Source organism: Rhinopithecus roxellana, chromosome 18 (genome assembly GCF_007565055.1).
Source record: "Rhinopithecus roxellana isolate Shanxi Qingling chromosome 18, ASM756505v1, whole genome shotgun sequence".
In the NCBI taxonomy this organism is placed as follows: domain Eukaryota; kingdom Metazoa; phylum Chordata; class Mammalia; order Primates; family Cercopithecidae; genus Rhinopithecus; species Rhinopithecus roxellana.
The window spans coordinates 4,765,621-4,784,314 of NC_044566.1; positions in this window are offsets into that span (position 1 = coordinate 4,765,621).

Here is an 18,694-nt window from a genome sequence, read left to right on the forward strand (position 1 = left end):
ATAAAACAAAAAACCACGGGGAACTTAACAGAAAACCAGGAAAGATGTCTAGACTCAGAAGAAATCAGATGTCACAAATATTTCAACCCAGTGCACACTGACTCTATACTTTGTTTATTTGATGTTCGCATGGACCCGTGCCTGGAGCCAGTCCTAGTACACTTGTTGCAGAGAGGTTTATTAGCCCTTCGTGTCGTCATATTGGGAAAAAAATACACAATACATGGAGATAGGATTTCTGAGCATTTTGTGGGCCAGTTAGAATTTCTGAGTATCTGGTGGGCCAGTTAGAATTTCTGTGGCATCCGGAGGTTTTTGAAAGCTACTTGCCAGGTTAGACCCCCAAACTCTTACTCACTGGCCTGGCCATGGCACAAAGGACTTTGTTCAGGAGTAAGGAGAGAGGCTTTTCCTAGAAAGAATGATAAGTGGTCCCCAGTACCCAGACATCAAGCTTCTTCCCAAAGCCTGTGCACAGAATGCACGTCAAGCCTCATGACAACCACACAACTGAAAACCTGCCCATGCCGGGGACTGCATGAGAGTCCTCACAGCGGCCCGGCAGGGTCGGGGCTACTGTCCCCGTTGTAAGAAGGAGGCGATTTGGCAGACCTAAGCCTGTGTGATTGCAAAGCCCCAGCCCTTCCTTGCGTGCGTCAGGAGTGCTTCTCTACGCTGCCAAGGGGGTCTCCCATGGGTTCTCTTGGACACATCTGTTTCAAGAGCAAAAATGTCCTCACACGCAGCACCCAGGCGAAGCAAAGCTCCCAGCTGCCAGGCATCCTCCCATCATGCAGAGCCTGGAGTCGCTCACACCCGGGATGCCCACTGGGTCAGAAAAGTGCATTTGAATTTGAGGGATTTTAAAACACTAAATGTTTTTTGTCCTATTAATTAAAAATGTAAAAACTCAAGAGTTACAACTTCCTGGTCTTTCTCCATCCCTGAGTGAGACGGCCCAAGGCGTTTAACACATCCTGTTCTCTCCAGCTCTCCCAGTTTCGACCCAAAGGGAGTCTCTCCTTTGCTCTTAGGATGTCAGCAAAATGCTGAGACTTAGTGCAGCTGCGAATGTGCTCGGCATGGCTCCAGTCCACATTCTCAGGGGCCACTTGGCGTCCCCACCACCTGGTCTTTGCCCCAGCCCCGTCTCCTCTGCTGCTAGAGTTGGGTAACGTGAGCCCTGGACACTTGGTTCCACCTGAAGTCGGCGTCCGTGCCCCGGATCCCTCAGCAGGGCCAGCCGGGAGCCTGTGCTGAGGTGCCTCTGAGCCGTGGAGCTGGGCCCAGCTGGGGACGGGGTTCCCACGGAGCCTGTGGTGTTAGGTGTCCAGTTCCCAGGGCCTCGGCTCTGTTGGGTCCCACATGGGCAGTACAATCATTCAGATGAGCTGAAATCCATCATATAATGAGTCCCATATGGTACTCATCTTTGAGGAGAAATGAATAAATCATTGTGCCCAACAGGAGACTTATTTATGCGCAGCCTGCCCTGGGAAGAGGCGTGGGGGTGCTGTGATGAGCAGTGCCAGGAGACAGCAGCAATTCAGGAATGAATGCACCTTTCTGTCCGGGCCCCCCGAGGCCCTGGCACCTGCTGAAACTAGACCTGGGCACAGGGCACAGTCCCGCAGCTAAAGAAAGGCAGTGGGAACAAAGCCGTCTGCCCTGGCCCCACTCGCCCGGGCTGGGGATGTGCTACAGCTGCACAGATGCCTCCAGAAGACCCCGAGCCCGCGCGGCCCCTCCTCCTGGGACTCGGCTCCCCTGCATGGGGCCCCGTCTGTTGAGGTAGTGGGGTCAGGCAGTCCCTCACTCTGCCCAGTTTGCCTTTCCTCAATAGGATTCTCATTTTTATCCGAGATTTCCCACTGTGTTCATGGACAGACAGTGTGGCATCGTGCCAAGATGGGAGCTTGGGGCACAGGTGCCAGTCTACCTCTCCTCTACCCAGGCGTGATGTTAAGAATGGACACCACGTTTGCAGAGTCCCCAGGTGCTGAGGATAAAACTCTTGGCAGGGCCCCACTCGGTAACAGCAGCCGCCCTAGGTGCAGGATGGTAAAGTGACCACGTCAGAAACACTGTGGGGACCTCCCTGCCTCCGGCCCTTTATGGGCCTGGATATGACACAAGCAGTTGATGTGCAAGCCTCAGTGTATCAGAGCCCCCAAGGCCCTGCCTCCTCCTGGACACAGGAAAGGGGACGTGAGGAGAGAGAGGAAAACGAGCGAGCTTCCTGGTGTTGGCGTCTTGACCCGTGTGTGTGGGTGGTGACAATCCAGTGTGAAATCCAATCAGACAAACAAGCCTCCGCTCCCACAGAAGCAGACGCCCACCGGAGCTGGTGGACACACGTCCCGAACACAGAAAGGTTTGCAGAGAAGGACACCATACATCACCCACAGGTTTTAGCAAATGACTGCTTCCTTCACTGAGAGAATATTTCATCAAAAGGGTCAGCTTTTCTTTCCCTTTCTCTGTTTCTTTTTATAGAAATGAAATATAGAAACAGAAACGTTCATCACAAAGAAATCACGACCCAGGGGACGGGGGCCGGTTCCTGAGGACACAGAAGGGGAGTGTCTAGGGAGTGAGAGCCGTAGTTTCGGCACCAGACACTGAGGCAGGAGCTGCGGCAGCCACCCTTGGGGACCCTGAACCTGCCGGGGAGAGCCGGGTGGGGTGTTCTCTGGGGAGGGTGGATGGAGTTCCCACCCTCAGCCCTCCTGCCCCTGCTTCTCTTAGGGTCACCACACTTTCCCTGCAGAGAACACGCTGGGAAGGCTCTGTTGGGACAACAGCTTCCGCAGCCGCCGGCGCCCTTCTGGCCGGGTTGCCCGACGCTCCCCCACGTCTTTTCCCTCTGTGTGCTGGGGGCACACGCTGTTCCCTTGGTGTCTGTTTCCGTTCCCTGAAGCTTCCATAGCGAAGCACTGCACTGATTGGCTTAGACAAGCTCTATTCCAAATAGGGCCACATTCAGAGGCACGGGGCTGAGGAACCCAACACATGAATTCTGAAGCACAGTTTGACCACAGCAGCCTTTAGTTGGGTTCCTGGTCCTGGCTTCCCTAGACCTGGCATCTCCCGGCTTTAACTGTCTTCGTTTATGAGCCCCTAATACTTTTGTAAAACTGTGTACCAGCTCACATATCCTTAGGATGACATTTAAAGTTTTATAGCATACTTTTCTACAGTTGCACTGGGTATGTTTTCTAACATATGTTGAAGCAACAGCATTTGGCTTATTTGTTTTGTAGAAAATGTTCACCTTATACATTAATTAGAAAATTCAATCCTCATTTTCAAATCAACATGCCAGTCAGATGTAATTTCCTCATTAGTCAGGGCATGCTGGGTTATACTACATAATAACCCCAAACCTCCACCGTATCACACGAGGCCTCTGGGTTCAAGGCAGCTCAGTCAGGGTGCCCAGGTTGGCAGAGGTTGGCCCAGCTCCCCCAGGGACACAGAAAGCTCAGCTGAGGGAGGCTTCTAGACATGTGGCTATGATCGCCATATTCACGGGAAGGAGGGGAACGCTTGTGCTGAAAGTAACACGTGTCACTTCTGCTCATGGCTTTATAGTGCCCAAGACTGGTCATAGGACCAGCCCTGAATTCAGAGAGGAAAGAAAGTAAAATGTCATCAAATGCCCAGAAGAAAGACCAAATTATTTGAAAACAGCCCTAACAATTACAGTCCGACTTCGTTTTTAATTAACGTGTATTAATACATGATCCTGCACAGTCTTCTTTGAGTTCTAATTCTGAGATATAGACAGACAGATGGGTGGATGGATAGGTAGTTGGGCAGGTGGGTAAGTAGATGATAGACAGAGAGAAAAATAGATGATGGATGGACGGACAGACAGACAAGAGTCATAGCCTTCCCACCTCCAGTATTTTTGCTTTACTCCATGGTCTTTCTCTCAGGACCAATGCATTCTCCAATCATCCTCCCAGAGGTTTTTGCTCCCACAATGATGCACCGTGGTGAACTAAAGGCAGGTGAGAGGTTTGCCTTTCTTTTCAGTGTGAGAGAAGGGAGAACTGGCAGACAGCAGGCACCTTTCAAAGCACATTGGTCTTAGAAAAGAAGCACGAGGAAATGGAAGATCCAGAACTTTATTTTATGAAAGTCACTGGCCTTAGCTTGCACCAGGGAGCTTGGAGATCACGGCTCTGGTCCCCACCTGCAATACCTACTTGTTCCTGACTGTACTGATTAACCTTTCTGGGTTTGACCCGTGGCCTCCCTAACCTTCAGGACATGCTTAGTTGCATTCTTTCCAGGGCAGCCTTCGTTCCTACCCCCCTTGGCCCAATTTGAGCCCCAAACCCTGGTGTAATCCGATGATGATTCCTTAAAATAACAGCAATGTTTGAACATTTTCAGAATCCATACCCTTTATTCTAATGAAATCATACAGGAAGCCCAGTACGAGACTGAGAAGGGTGAAGCTGGTCTGGCTGAGGAAGGGCGGGGGTGCTGCGGGCCCAGGCCCCACCCATAGGCTGTGCGAGGCACCCAGAGCAGCCCCTGAGGCAATTCTGCTGACCTAGGAGTCCTGGGAGGCACCTTCCAAGAACCCCCACATGACATCAGGGTGATCACAGGGGTCCACTGAGAAGAGCAGGGCTCCCTTCAGCCCGATCGCTTCACACAGAAGCAACTGGATTGCAGCCATGTAGACAGGCCCTCCTCCAAGAGAACCGTCTGCAGCATTTCTGCCCAAGTAGACACGACGAATACTGTCATTTGGTCACATTCAGGAATCTGGCGGTACTTAAGTCCCTCATTTGCAATAAAGGATCATGTCAGCATTTCTGTTCTGAATTCCTATTTTCAATGATTTATAATGAAGCATGTTTTTAAAATGGTTTCAGCTGTTTGAGCTATATGCAGCCAAGAGAATAGATCCTAGGGCTTTTTTAGCACTCCACTAACTATGAAATTGTTTGATTTTTACAAAACATATTTAGCAAATTGTTAAAAGTATTGGCTAAACACAGCGTTTCATAAATGAAATGTTGAAGTGATCAAGATGTTGAACTTTAAAATCATCTGCTTTCGCTGAACAGTGTCTTTTTTTACAAAGTTCAATAAGAATTTCTAACATAATTTTATACAACATCATAAGTGCATTGCTACATGTTGTAAATATCATGCCATTACACATTCTAATTACCTGATTACATTCATTTACATTAAATTTGTAATTAAATGTAATTTCATGCTTATTGAGTGAAAATCCTTTTGAAACATTGCGATCATCCTCGCCATTGCAATGTGTGAAGCCAAGAGCAGCCCTGACCTGGGATGTCTGCAAAAGCCATTAGTGATTCCCAGCCATTAAATCGCGGCTGCTTAAAGACTCTGCAGACAGCAAGATCATGCATCACAGTTAACTTATTGTGAAGGTGATGTTGGAACGAAGATTCTTGTTTCTGCAGCTTTGGTCTTTTGGGGTCTTGGGCTAATGTAGTAAGATGCTGCTTTGGCTTACAAATTAGAAAATTTTGATCTGTGTTATGACAGCTATGTTATGGGAAGCAGGCAATGGAAGTCACCTGACTATATTCTAACCAAAGATTTTTAAGTCATGAGAATCCTTTCTTCATTTGCAACATCTTACAGTCTTTTTCCAAATTCTGTCTCCCACCATCACCATAGCAACTACGTCTTTTGGCAAGTCTGGGGACATCATCAGATCAACTCGGAGGAGTCTTAGCCCTGAACTTGGCCTTGAATGACTAATTGTATCTTCTCCTTGTGAACATTTGGCATCATGTGACAGGTCAGCAGCCAAGCTCATGCAGCGAAAGGTTTCTCAGTGAATCTCGGCTTCCCTTGACACCTTGGTACTGAAGATGGTGTCTGAGTCCTCCCCTGTGTCTCGTGTGGAAAGATCAGGAAAAACCAAAGGCACTGATATCTTGAATGCTGACGACGGAAGAGTGGAGGGAGAGGCAGCATGCCTGGAGATGAGAGAGGGCACACCTTCCCATCCAGCAGCCTGAAAGCAGGCTTCGTCCTGGGGCCGGCTGCACACGGGAGGCGTGGAATGACCTCCTTGGTTCTGATTGGGGTCCCTCTCCAAACAAACAAACAAAACACAAATCGTTCTTCCTGAAGGAGGGGATGGGGGTAGACTCGTGGTGCCCAGCCTTGGGTATGATCAGAATTACCCAGCAGGCTTTGTGAAAACCCAGATTGCTGGGCCATTTCTCCAGAGCTGCTGATTCAGGAGGTCTAGGTGGGCCTGAGAATTTGCATGTCTCACGAGCTCCCGGGGAAGCTGCTGCTGCTGGCCCAGGAAACACACTGTGTGAACCTCCCGCCTGGGTGAAGCCTCCCCTCAATCACAGTATCTACACATCTTAAGCGACTCTCAATACGGAGTCCCATTGATCTCAGGACCAGCACTGGATCTGAACTGCAGATTGTCCACTCAGACCACACAGCCCTGGCTCCTCTCTGGACCACTGTGCGGCTTTGGAGTGTGCAGGCAGAGCTCACCACCTGGGCCGTGCCTGCCGGCACCTCTCTACAACAGGGTTCTGGGGGATGGTGGGTGGGAGAGAGTGCCCATTCTATCTGTGCCCCCCACACCAGGATTGGTAGCTCTGGTTTGGAAAGAGACTTGTGGCCAAGCATTCACCTGGAAAGAGAAAGGAAATGTCTTCCCAGAAACCGATTTCTGGAACAGAAGCAGAGATCGCCAGACGGTGGGCTCCTGTTCAATGGAGCCAGTCCCGTGAACACTTACTGTGGGCGTGTTACACTGTGCCCAGGAGGAGGCCTGGGTCAAATGAGGCCACCAGGTCTCCAGTGGATGTCCGTGGACATAGAGCTGGGCAGAGTCCTAGTGGGAGTGGACGGGGTACGCTAACAACTGTTGAAGTCCTCAAGGAACCCATGCATTCAAGATTTCTAGGACCAATTCCAGGTCCAAAGAATGTTCTTGCATACTAAGGATGTCCACTTTGGGAATCGTATTTTAAAGTGTACACTTCTCACCTAATTCCATCACAAGTATAGCAGGAAAATGAGCAATTACATCTTCCTCACATTTCGTTTGAATAATGGAAGTCAGTGGTTTCTTAACTCAGTGTGCAAGATTCTCTTGAATTTAAAGACATTCTGTCAGTATGAAAAATAAGTAGGCTGGGCACGGTGTCTCACGCCTGTAATCCCAGCACTTTGGGAGGCCAAGGCAGGCGGATCATGAGGTCAGGAGTTCAAGACCAGTCTGGCCAATATGGTGAAACCCCATATCTACTAAAAATACAGAAATAAGCTGGCTGCAGTGGCACATGCCTGTAATCCCAGCTACTCAGGAGGCTGAGGCAGGAGAATTGCTTGAATCTGGGAGGCAGAGGTTTCAGTGAGCCAAAATTGCACCACTGCACTCCAGCCTGGGTGGCAGAGCGAGACTCTGTCTCATATAAATAAATAAATAAATAAATAAATAAATAAATAAATAAGCAAAAAGACGTCGCCATCAAAATAAGCGCTAAGGAAGCAGAAGGGGGTGGCAGGTGTTGGGTAGAACTCCCATATAGAGTCTTAAGTGCCATTTTACCTTTTCAGCATTGTTGGAAATAGGTGCAGAGTAACGTATACAAGGATATTATTTCAAAACGGAGTGATTTCTGACAATGCCAGTAGACTCGCAAATAACCGCTAGTGTGCGAACACGGGAACATCAGTGTTCACTTTCTACCCTACTCACTCCAGAGTGCACAGCTGCTCCGAGTCTGCAGAGAACATCCCTGCGGTGTGGCAACTGCGCGTCTGCACCTGACCTCAGTGCTGAAGGCTCACAAACTGCAGTTTGCTCTCCCTGACTGTTCCCTGCCACAGAGGGAAGGGGAGACCCCCATGAGTGCCCCTTCCCATCAGATACCTGTGGCTGAGACCTCCTGGGGTCACTAAATTTCACAAGCAGGTCCCACGTGTATCTAATAATTGATTTTTACGGTATTTTCAGGCAAGCTCAGCGCGTGTATTGTACCCAACAGGAAAAGGAAGAAGGGGCGAGACTCTAGGGGTGACACGAGGCTTCCACCCTCAAGGGAAGTAATATCATGCACATAACATAAATATATAAACAGCAGCAACACAGAGCCTACAGAGCCGCCACCTCCTGAGTGGAGAAAGGGAAAGGACGGGCAGCCGGGAGGAGGCTGGAGACACATGAGGCCACCTGAGCTTCCGGTGCACACCCCTGGGCATAGAGCAGCGGGGCAGAGTCCCAGCAGGGGTGGAAGGGGTACAGTTGACCAACATCTCTGAGGTTCCCAAGAAAATAATTTGAGCAAAATCTTGCAAATTCCATGAGAAAACAACCCTGAATTTCTGGAATAGGTTTGCAATCTAAAGAAGAAATCAGGTATAAACAGCAACTGTGAAATGGCGAGGTCAGGGAAAGTGCTGGAAGCCTGTACCTCTGCAGGCAGGCAGGTGGTACTAGAGCTCCCTCCGGACTGGCACAGCCCTGCTGCCCCTCTGCTCCCAGGCCTTTCAGCAAGGCTCACTAGAAGGAGCCGGCCCCTCCTTGGGGCACACTCCTGCACCCTGCCAGCCCCCCATCTCCAGCCCCTACCTTAGTCTCCCAGTTCGTGCCCTTTTGTCTCCCCCTCCCCGCCTACTGAATATCCCAAACTGCAAGAGCATGACTGCCATTCTGTATTCCACGCATAGGGCTTCTGTTCTTACCAATGGTTTTGAAAGTCAGCAATTTGATCCTTTTCTAATTCCATTTAGGAAAAAGAAAACGTAAAATTCTAGTAGGTTTCTTATGTGTTATTATAGCCTGTGAGTAGCTCAGGGCCCTTTAGAGCAAGTTTCCTTGTTTCCCTTTAGGTAGATGGGAATGATATTCGTGTTGGGGGTCTTGGCCTTGAGCAGAACATGCATGCCAGCATTATTTTCTCTAACATATCAAATCCTGAAGGAAAGATGGCTGCCATCGCAATTGTGGTCAGAGCTACAGCAGCAGCAGCTACTGTTGGTTCTGGGCACTGTTTGTGAGTACTTCATCGTGAACCCTCACCGCAACCCCATGGAGGAGGGACTGAAAATGACCCCATTTTACAGACAGGGAAATTTGGGGTCATCAAACTGCAGCAACTTTCCCAAGATCACAAGGACTGAAGATCTGAGTGGTATTTTCACTGTGTGGCTGGAATATGTGTGAGAACTGCATTCTCTCCTCTGTGATACTGACTTTAAGTGTTACCTCATCCCGGGGAACACTTTGCATCGACAGAAGGAATTCTCATCCTACTTGGGATCCAGGTCCTCTTCTCAATCCGGATCCGTTACTGTTCTTAAAGCTCTCCCAGTCTTCCCATCTCAAAGCACATTCTTAATGCCTTGGCTCTCTGAACTGGGATGATGGTGGAGAATGGGGCTATTTCCTTGGCGCAGGCACCGAGGCCCCAGGTTGTTGGATCTGCTGTGCTTTGTGCCCGAGGCCCATCTGCACGGCCCCAGCCTTCCCTTCTCCCTCACCTTACTTTCTCCTGGTGCGCCACGTTGTCAGTTGATTGCAGCTCCAGTATTAGACCAAACTGTCTGAGACGTGCGTCTGACATTTCTGAAGCTAAGCAGGTGCAGTAGGAAAAAAAAAGGCTCAGCCGCTTTTTCGGGAGTCAGGTGGCATTGTGCAGCAAACAGAAGGCACACGGCGGATTCCGGAGCCCAAATCAGATCCTTTTATGTGTGTAGAATATATCAATTTGGAATGCACAGTTTGAAATTGCTGGTTATAGAATGTGATCTGTCTTATTGTAGTATAATTTCCCAGGGGCTGCAATATCCAAATCCCAGCCTAGGGGTGACATGCTCCTGCTCAGGTTTCTTTCTCCGGGAATCATCACCCGGTGCTCTGAGAACCGGGGTCTGTAGGACACACCATTCCTGCTCCCTGTTTTAATGTGGAAAACACTCTGGGGGCCTTGGGTCTTCTGAACCACCTGCCTGGTTGCTTCATGCTGCTGCTTAGGGCCTTTCAGATGGATTTGTATTTATGCTCTCACTCCCTTCTTACTGATTTCTGCTTAACTAAACTTCCATGCCAATGAAACAGTGGGAAGATCCCTAGATTGTAGCATATGTCCCCTCTCTCTTGAGCTCAGAGGCCACAGTTCTTTGGACTTTTCCTGCCTGCCTTGAAACTGTGCCCAGCTCAGAGGGGAGGATTTGGTTCAGCATCACAGCCCTCCACGGAAGTGCCCCTGGCAAATGCAATGGCTGTGGACACCGAGTCCGCTCACAGATAAAAAGACAGGCCTTCATTCATGTGGTCAAGAAAATTGCAGCCAAGACATCATCATCAGGGGAGGCAAGGAGGGGTGCTCCCTGGGGGAATGGCAGAGACAGAAGGGACTGTCTCGGGAAGGGCGGGAGGGTCCTGAGCTCTGGGCCATTCCTGGCCTCTCCAGTCCAGTGTGAAGTGGGAGCTTCAGTCTCATCCCAATGGCCGCAGGTTGGAAGTCAGCCCTCTTAGGCCAGGAAGACACTTTGCTATCTGTCTCTCTGGCATCACGACATCCACCTGTGGACCACTGTGAGGTGAGGGCCAGAGGTGTGCCCAGCCCCTGCTACCTCCGCAGCTTCCTCTGTATCATCTCAGGTGCAGCCCTCCACACGGCCACTGCCACTGGGGAGGGTGACCCTGGATGCAATCACAGGAGTGGACTCCAGGGCCAATTTCTTTTCCATTTCCTCCTTCACTGCCATTTTTGAACCAACAGGAGAAAAACATGCATACATGCATAAAAGGCTTTATCTTAGAAAGAAACAAATAAATGGGGAAGGGGGAAGAAGGAAGGAAAGAGGAAAGTTGGAAGGAAGAAAAAAGGAGGCATGGAGGGAGGAAGGAAGGGAAGAAGGCAAAAGAGAGAAAGGAAGAGTTAATTTTTGTTGAGTATTTTAGTCATTAAAGAAGAATAAAGAAAGTCACATTAACTAAGACACACAAATTAAAATGCTTAATAACTGTGCTTCTAATTTTGCCATTATTTGTGACTTTTGTTATAAATTTCTACCCTAAGTGGTTAAAGTAGCTCTAAACACCCAGCCTTTCCTTTGTTTCCTCTCTAATTTTTTCCTTTAGACCCACACGTTCCTTATAGACATTGATTTATTTCCCTGAGGTGAACACCATCCAATTTTTTACAAGTAGAGTAAACATGGGTCATAAGAGCCCTCAGATGAGTCACGGAATTAAAATTCAGGAAGCGTTCTGTGGCCCCACCTCTGGATGCCCACCGTGGACATGTATCCTGTGGACGCCCGCCGTGGACTTTTATCCTGTGGGCACCCGCCGTGGACTTTTATCCTGTGGATGCCTGCCGTGGACTTTTATCCTAGGGTCCTTGTGGGAAGCAACCTCATGTGCTTCCCTTCAAATCTTTTTCCTATTTGTTTGCTATCCTACCTTACCACTTTATTTATTTATTTATTTATTTATTTATTTATTTATTTATTTATTGGAGACAGAGTCTTGCTCTGTCGCCCAGGCTGGAGTGCAGTGGCACGATCTTGGCTCACTGCAACCTCCGCCCCCCAGGTTCACACCATTTTCCTGCCTCAGCCTTCTGAGTAGCTGGGACTACAGGTGCCCGCCACCATGTCCAACTAATTCTTTGTATTTTTAGTAGAGATGGGATTTCACCATGTTAGCCAGGACGGTCTTGACCTCCTGACCTCGTGATCCGCCTACCTTGGCCTCCCAAAGGTATCTTGCCAGTTTTTCAATAAAAATAGCATTGCATCCTCCACACAGCTTCACAACTTGATTTTTCACTTCACCATATATTGTGGTGGTCCTTCCACATCAGCACTTACTCTGTTGATTTTTAATGGCTGCATCATATTTCTTGTGTCAATGATTTTATAATTTTTTGTTTTGTTTTTACCTTTTTGTTTTGAAATGGTTATAGAATCACGTGAAGTTGCTTGATTTTTCACTTCACCATATATTGTGGCAGTCCTTCCACATCAGCACTTACTCTGTTGATTTTTAGTGGCTGCATCATATTTCTTGTGTGAATGATTTTGTAATTTTTTGTTTTGTTTTTACCTTTTTGTTTTGAAATGGTTATAGAATCACATGAAGTTGCAAAGATAATACAGAAAGGTGCCATGTACCCTTCACCCAGTTTCCCCCAATGATTACATTTTACATAATTACAGTATAGTGAATCTAAAAATAGAAACCCACCATAAACAAACAGGTTTGGTCCCGGCCTTTCTATTGACTTCTAGCAAGATTACACATGCAAGCATCCCCGCTCCAATGAAGACACCCTACAAATCACCATGATCAAAGCCAGGAAATTCATATGAGCACAGTCCATGTTTGTGTCTATGACATTTTATCCCATTCATGGGATTCATGCAACCCCACTTCAATCAAGATACAGAACGATTCCATTGTCACAAAATCTCCCTCATGCTAGCTCTTTATAGGCACAGCCATGCCACTATATCCAACCATGCCTAACCCCTAACCACTCACCTGTTCTCAGTCTCTATAATCTTTTATAGAATCATTTTGAGAATGTTATGCACATGGAATCTAACAGCACATGCCCTTTGAGACTGGCTTTTTTGACTTAGCTTAGTGTCCTTGAGGTCTCTCTATCCAAGTTTTTGCCAGTATTGAGAGTTCATTTCCTTTATTGCTGAGTAGTATTCTATTATACAGGTATGCCCACCATCTCTTTTTAAATGACCTATGAACTCAAAGTTATTTTTACATTTTTTTATTTTTTATTTTTATTTCCATAGGTTACTGGGGAACAGGTGGTGGTTTGGCTACATGAGTAAGTTCTTTAGTGGTGATTTGTGAGATTTTGGTACACCTATCACCCAAACAGTATACACTGCACCCAATTTGTAGTCTTGTATCCCTTACCCCTTTCCCACCCTTTCCCCTTGAGTCCCCAAAGTCCATTGTGTCATTCTTATGCTTTTGCATCCTCATAGCTTAGCTCCCGCTTATGGATAAGAACATACAATGTTTGGTTTTCCAATCCTGAGTTACTTCACTGTTTACATTCAACGTTAGTATTGAGATGTGAGGTATTATTCCATTCATCACGCTATTTGTTGCCTGTATACCTTGGTGTGTGTGTGTTTTACATAAGTATTTTTGTTTTATAGGTCCTATTAGATTTATGCTTTAAAAAGATCTTGTTTTGATGTGTCTCCAGGATTTGTTTCAAGATTTACAGCTACTTTTAGCAGTTCTTATAGTGATGGCTTGGTAGTGGCAAATTCTCTCAGCATTTGTTTGCCTAAAGAAGACTGTATCTTTCCTTCAGTTATGAAGCTTAGTTTCACTGGATACAAAATTCTTGGCCAAAAAGTGTTTTGTTTAAGGAGGCTGAAGATAGGGCCCCAATCCCTTCTAGCTTGTAAGGTTTCTGCTGAGAAATCTGCTGTTAGTCTCATAGGTTTTCCTTTATGGGTTACCTGGTGCTTTTGCCTCACAGCTCTTAAGATTTTTTCCTTCCTCTTAACTTTACTTAACCTGATGACAATATGCCTAGGAGATAATCTTTTTGTGATGCATTTCCCAGGTATTCTTTGAGTTTCTTGTATTTGGATGTCTAGGTCTCTAACAAGACCACGGAAGTTTCCCTCAATTATTCCCCCAAATATGTTTTCCCAACTTTCAGATTTCTCTTTTTCCTCAGGAACGCCAGTTATTCTTAGGTTTGATTGTTTAATATAATCCCAGATTTCTTAGAGGCTTTGTTCATATTTTCTTCTTCTTCGTCTTTGTTGGATTGGGTTAATTCAAAAACCTTGTCTTCAAGCTCTGAAATTTTTTCTTCTGCTTTAATTCTATTGCTGAGGCTTTCCAGAGCATTTTGCATTTCTGTAAGTGTGTCCATTGTTTCCTGAAGTTTTGGGTTTTATTTATGCTATTTCATTGAGGATTTCTCCCCTCATTTTATGTATCTTTTCTTAAATTTATTTCCTTAAATTGGGCTTCACCTTTTCTGATGCCTCCTTGATTAGCTTAATAACTGATCTTCTGAATTCTTTTTCAGGTAGGTCAGAGACTTCTTGGTTTGGATCCACTGCTGATGAGCTAGTGTGTGTGTGTGTGTGTGTGTTTTGGGGGGGGGGTTGTTAAAGAACCTCGTTTTGTCATATTACCAGAGTTGGTTTTCTTGTTCCTTCTCATCTGAGTAGGCCCTGTCAGAGGGAAGGTCTAGGGCTCAAGTTTTTACAGTGACGTTGTTCAGATTATTTTGTCCCACGGGGTGTTCCCTTGATGTAGTACTCTCCCTCTTTTTCCTAGGGATGTGGCTTCCTGAGAGCCGAGCTGTAGCAATTGTTATCTGTCTTCTGGGTCTAACAAACCAGGTCTACCAGGCTCCAGGCTGTTACTGGGAGGTGTCTGCACAGAGTCCTGTGATGTGAGAGAGCCGTGAGTCTCTCAGCTGTGGATACCAGTACCTGCTCCAGTGGAGGTAGCAGGGGGGTGAAATAGACTCTGTGAAAGTCCTTAGTTTTGGTTGTTTAATGCACTGTTTTTGTGCTGGATGGCCTCCTGCTGGGAGGTGACATTTTCGAGATAGCATCAGCCGTGGTAGTATAGAGAGGATCAGGTGGTGGGTGGGGCCCTAGAACTCCCAAGAGTTCTTCTCCTTGGTCTTCAGCTGCCAGCGTGAGTAAGAAAAAGCCATTGGGTGGGGGCAGGGCTAGGAATGTCTGAGCTCAGACTCTCCTTGGGGCAGGTCTTGCTGTGGCTGCTGTGGGGGATAGGGATGTGGTTCCCAGGTCAATGGAATTATGTTCCTAGAATTATGGCTGCCTCTGCTGTGTCATGCAGGTTGTCAGGGAAGTGGAGGAAAACTGGCTGTCACCGGCCTCATCCAACTCTTACAAAACCCAGAAGACTGGTCTCACCCCCACCATTCCTCCAACAACAGCACCAAGTCTATTTCCAGGCAGTGGGCAAGCAGGGCTGAGAACTCGCCCCAGGCTACCAGCCTCCCATCCTCCCAGCCCCCCAGCCTCCCAGCCTCCCAGCTGCAAAAGCAAGTAGGGCTTTTGTGCTTCCCCACCTGTGGAGTCTGCTCACCGGATTCACACCCTCCCCTAAGTTCTGGCCAGGAGGCTTCTTGTTCAGTTGGAGTTGTTGCAAAGTTCATTTGGAGGTTTCCTTCTCCCTGTGGCCTTTCCCAGTTCCACTGGCAGCCCTCCCCAGGTAGCCCTGTGAGACAAGTCAGAAATGGCTTCCCTGGGAACCCAGCAACCCCACAAGGCTTTTCCTGCTGCTTCCTCTATCCCTGTATTTCATTCAGCTCTCTAAATCAACTCAGCTCCAGGTAAAGTCAGAACCTTCTCCCGTGATCTAGACCTTCAGGTTCCTCTGTGAGGGTGTGTGTTTGGGGGTGGACGATCTCCCTTTCCTACTTCCACAGTTTGGGCACTCACAGTATTTGGGGTGTTTCCTGGATCCTGCAGGAGCAATCTGCTTCCTTCAGAGGGTCTGTGGGTTCTCTTGGCTTTCCTGAATTATTCCTGCAGTCGTTCTGGAGCCAAAGTTCATAATGTGAGTCAACACATGTTGCTCCGTCCATCTGAGTGGGAGCTGCAATCTAGTCATGCCTCCTGTCCTCCACAATCCCTCCAAAGTCCCTGTAATTTATTTTTTTAACCACTCTGTAAGTGAGGGTCATTAGAGTTACTTCCATTTTTTTTTTTTTTTTCTGATAATCATTCCCTATGTTTCCAAACAACATCGTGATGAGCATTATCTCCCAGGTGTTACACTTAGGGAGTGTTTCTGTAGCATGAATGCATAGGAGTGGAAATGTGAAACACTGTGGACAGTGAAATGTTAACACTGCCGCCACTGGTGCTGCCTGCCTGGTTTTTGCCACTCTCGTCTTGGTGCTCAACAGATTGGGTCCGTTCCCATGTCTATTATCTTGCAAGCATGACCAGGGAACCCTCACAAACACCAAACCCTTTCATTTCTCAACTTAAAAACAACCCCCCAGTGTTAATATAATCCATAAGGTTGGAAAAAAAAATGGGTGTTTTTCCCCAATGCAAATTCCTCTAGGCCCAGGCTACCTTGCAGATGTTGCAATGGGAGCTCTGGTTTCTCAGCTCCGAGGCTCATCTTTACTTCTGTGTGTGTGTGTGTGCATGCGTGTGTGTGTTTGTTTTGTCTGTTTTGTTTTCTTGGTGAAAGGCTGATGACTAAATTCAAAGCCTTCCTGAATTCCGTCGGTTGACTCCAGCTTTCCCCTAGCTGTGCACTTATAGGGTTTAGCTGCGTGTTCCAAGCCAGCTGGTGCCCAGGGCTCCCCTGTTTCCATCTGCTGAGAGAGGGCACCTGTCAGGCGGCCATCAGCTCCTGAGGGCCTGGAGGTGGGAAGGGCTTTGTACCCACTGAGTGGCCCCTTCAGGGCTGCAGGCTCCCTGGCTTCAGGTCTCTGTACAATGATCAGGCAGAGGAAATCTGGGAGCAAGCTCAGACATGCTGTGATCTCCTTGGGCCTGTGTGTTTCTAGATGGCCTGACTCACAGGGTAAGTTTGAGGAGTGAATGAATCCTATGGACTAGTGTTTGTAAACTGTGTAAAAAGCACCTTGCAAGGTAAGCACTGGAGAAGTGTTTTCAGAATGAAGAAATAAAATAGGAGGAAAGCCTTCTTGCATTATTATTATTATTATAACATAAACACTAGATCTTTATCCATTTTTTAAGTGGGTTGAATTCTTCATTTTTTCCCCCAGTCAATTCAATGCGTGTTTAAAAAATCCTTCATCTATCAGGTTAAACATACAATAAAATTCAGATTTACCAGAGGATTCATACCTGAATAAACTGTGATTTCACATGCAAGAGAGAAATTTACTTTTTTATTAGGGAAATTGACTATTGGCAGTAATAGGTAAATAAGAACCAAACATGGCAATACTAGGGGTTTATTTTTAACTCCTGTCCTTTACACAATTAGAAGAGAGAACAATACAAGAAAACCCATGCAGCCTTTCATCCGGCGATTATCAATATTTTACCGTCATGTTTTGGCAGTCCCCCTCCCATTTTGACTTTGCTTTTTCTAGATCATGTTAGAGGAGTGCCTTCCAAACTTTCATGTGCCTCTGCAACACCCGGGCGTGGTGCCAAAGTGCACGTTCTGCGTTAGCAGGTCTGGGAGAAACCTGAGGCTCCATGTTTCTAACGGGCTCCTGAGCCTACCTCCCAGGTGACGCAGACTACACTGGCCAGATTTTAAGGCAAAACCTGGCCTTCAGATCAATTGCAGACACCAGGTACTTTTTTAAGTATAAAAGAAAATAAATAAATTCAAACCAGTGTCCTCTACCTCCTGCACACACATCTCAGCATTTTATAATGAGAATGGACATTGACTCACAGGACTGTGAGATTCAAAACCAGCCAAACAGAGCAAATGTGTTTTCTTTTCCATATTCACAAAGGCAGAAAATATATATCCTCACATATGTTACAAAGATTTCTAACAGCATCTCTCAAAATCAAGAATCATATCTGGGTTAATTGTGCTAAGCAGGAAGAAAACATAAGATCTACACAAATGCCTCATTTCCTGAGCATTCCCATTCATCAGATTTTCCTGCTGGTTGGAGTCTCTGAGCCTGGAGCTCTGGCAGGCACCGCCCTGGGCTGGGGCTCCAGCATCCCGCAGTGTCCCACCTGGGGAAACCGCTCTGCCACTCACCTGGCTCCACTTCTCCTACAGGTGTGTTTCCACGGCATCTGCATTTATTTCTTCCTGTGGCAGGGATTTTAGCTGGTACCCAAAGGAACATTTTTTATTTTAATGGTTATAAATTCAGTCTAATCTGTACTAGGAAAAAAAATCCTAAAACTAGCACTTTAAAGCAATGATTTCCCAAGTATTATTGCTAAGTACAAAAAAAAAAAAGAGCCAATTTGAAGTCAACCTAAAAAAAATTAAGTAAATAGCAGTAAAGGTGGTTGGGACTGGGTAACAGTTGTGGGCTGGTCATTGATGGCAGGACCCCAAGAGGCCACCATGCCCCATTGTCTGCATGTGAGGGAGGTCACTGCACTCCAGCCTGCCCGACTAAGGACAGCTCTGCTCTCTCCGCACTTAGCTTCCTGGACATGCATATGTGCTCTCACACACACACACATGCACACATAGAGACATCCACACTCACACAGAGACACACACACACACACACAGACATATGCACTCACACACACAGACATACACACTCACACAGAGACACACACTCGCACACACACAGACACAGACACAAACACACACATACACACACAGAGACGTACACAGAGACATACACAGAGACACACACACACTCACAGACATACTCACACAGACATACTCACACACACAGACATACACAGAGACACACTTACACACACACAGACATACAGAGACACACACAGACATACACAGACACACGCTCACACACACAGACATACACAGAGACACAGACATACACAGCATAGATACACACACACACAGACATACACAGAGACACACACACAGAGACATATACACACAGACACACACACATCCTCACCCAGAGACACTCACTCGCACACACACAGACATACACAGAGACACACACACACACATAGAGACACACAATCACACAGA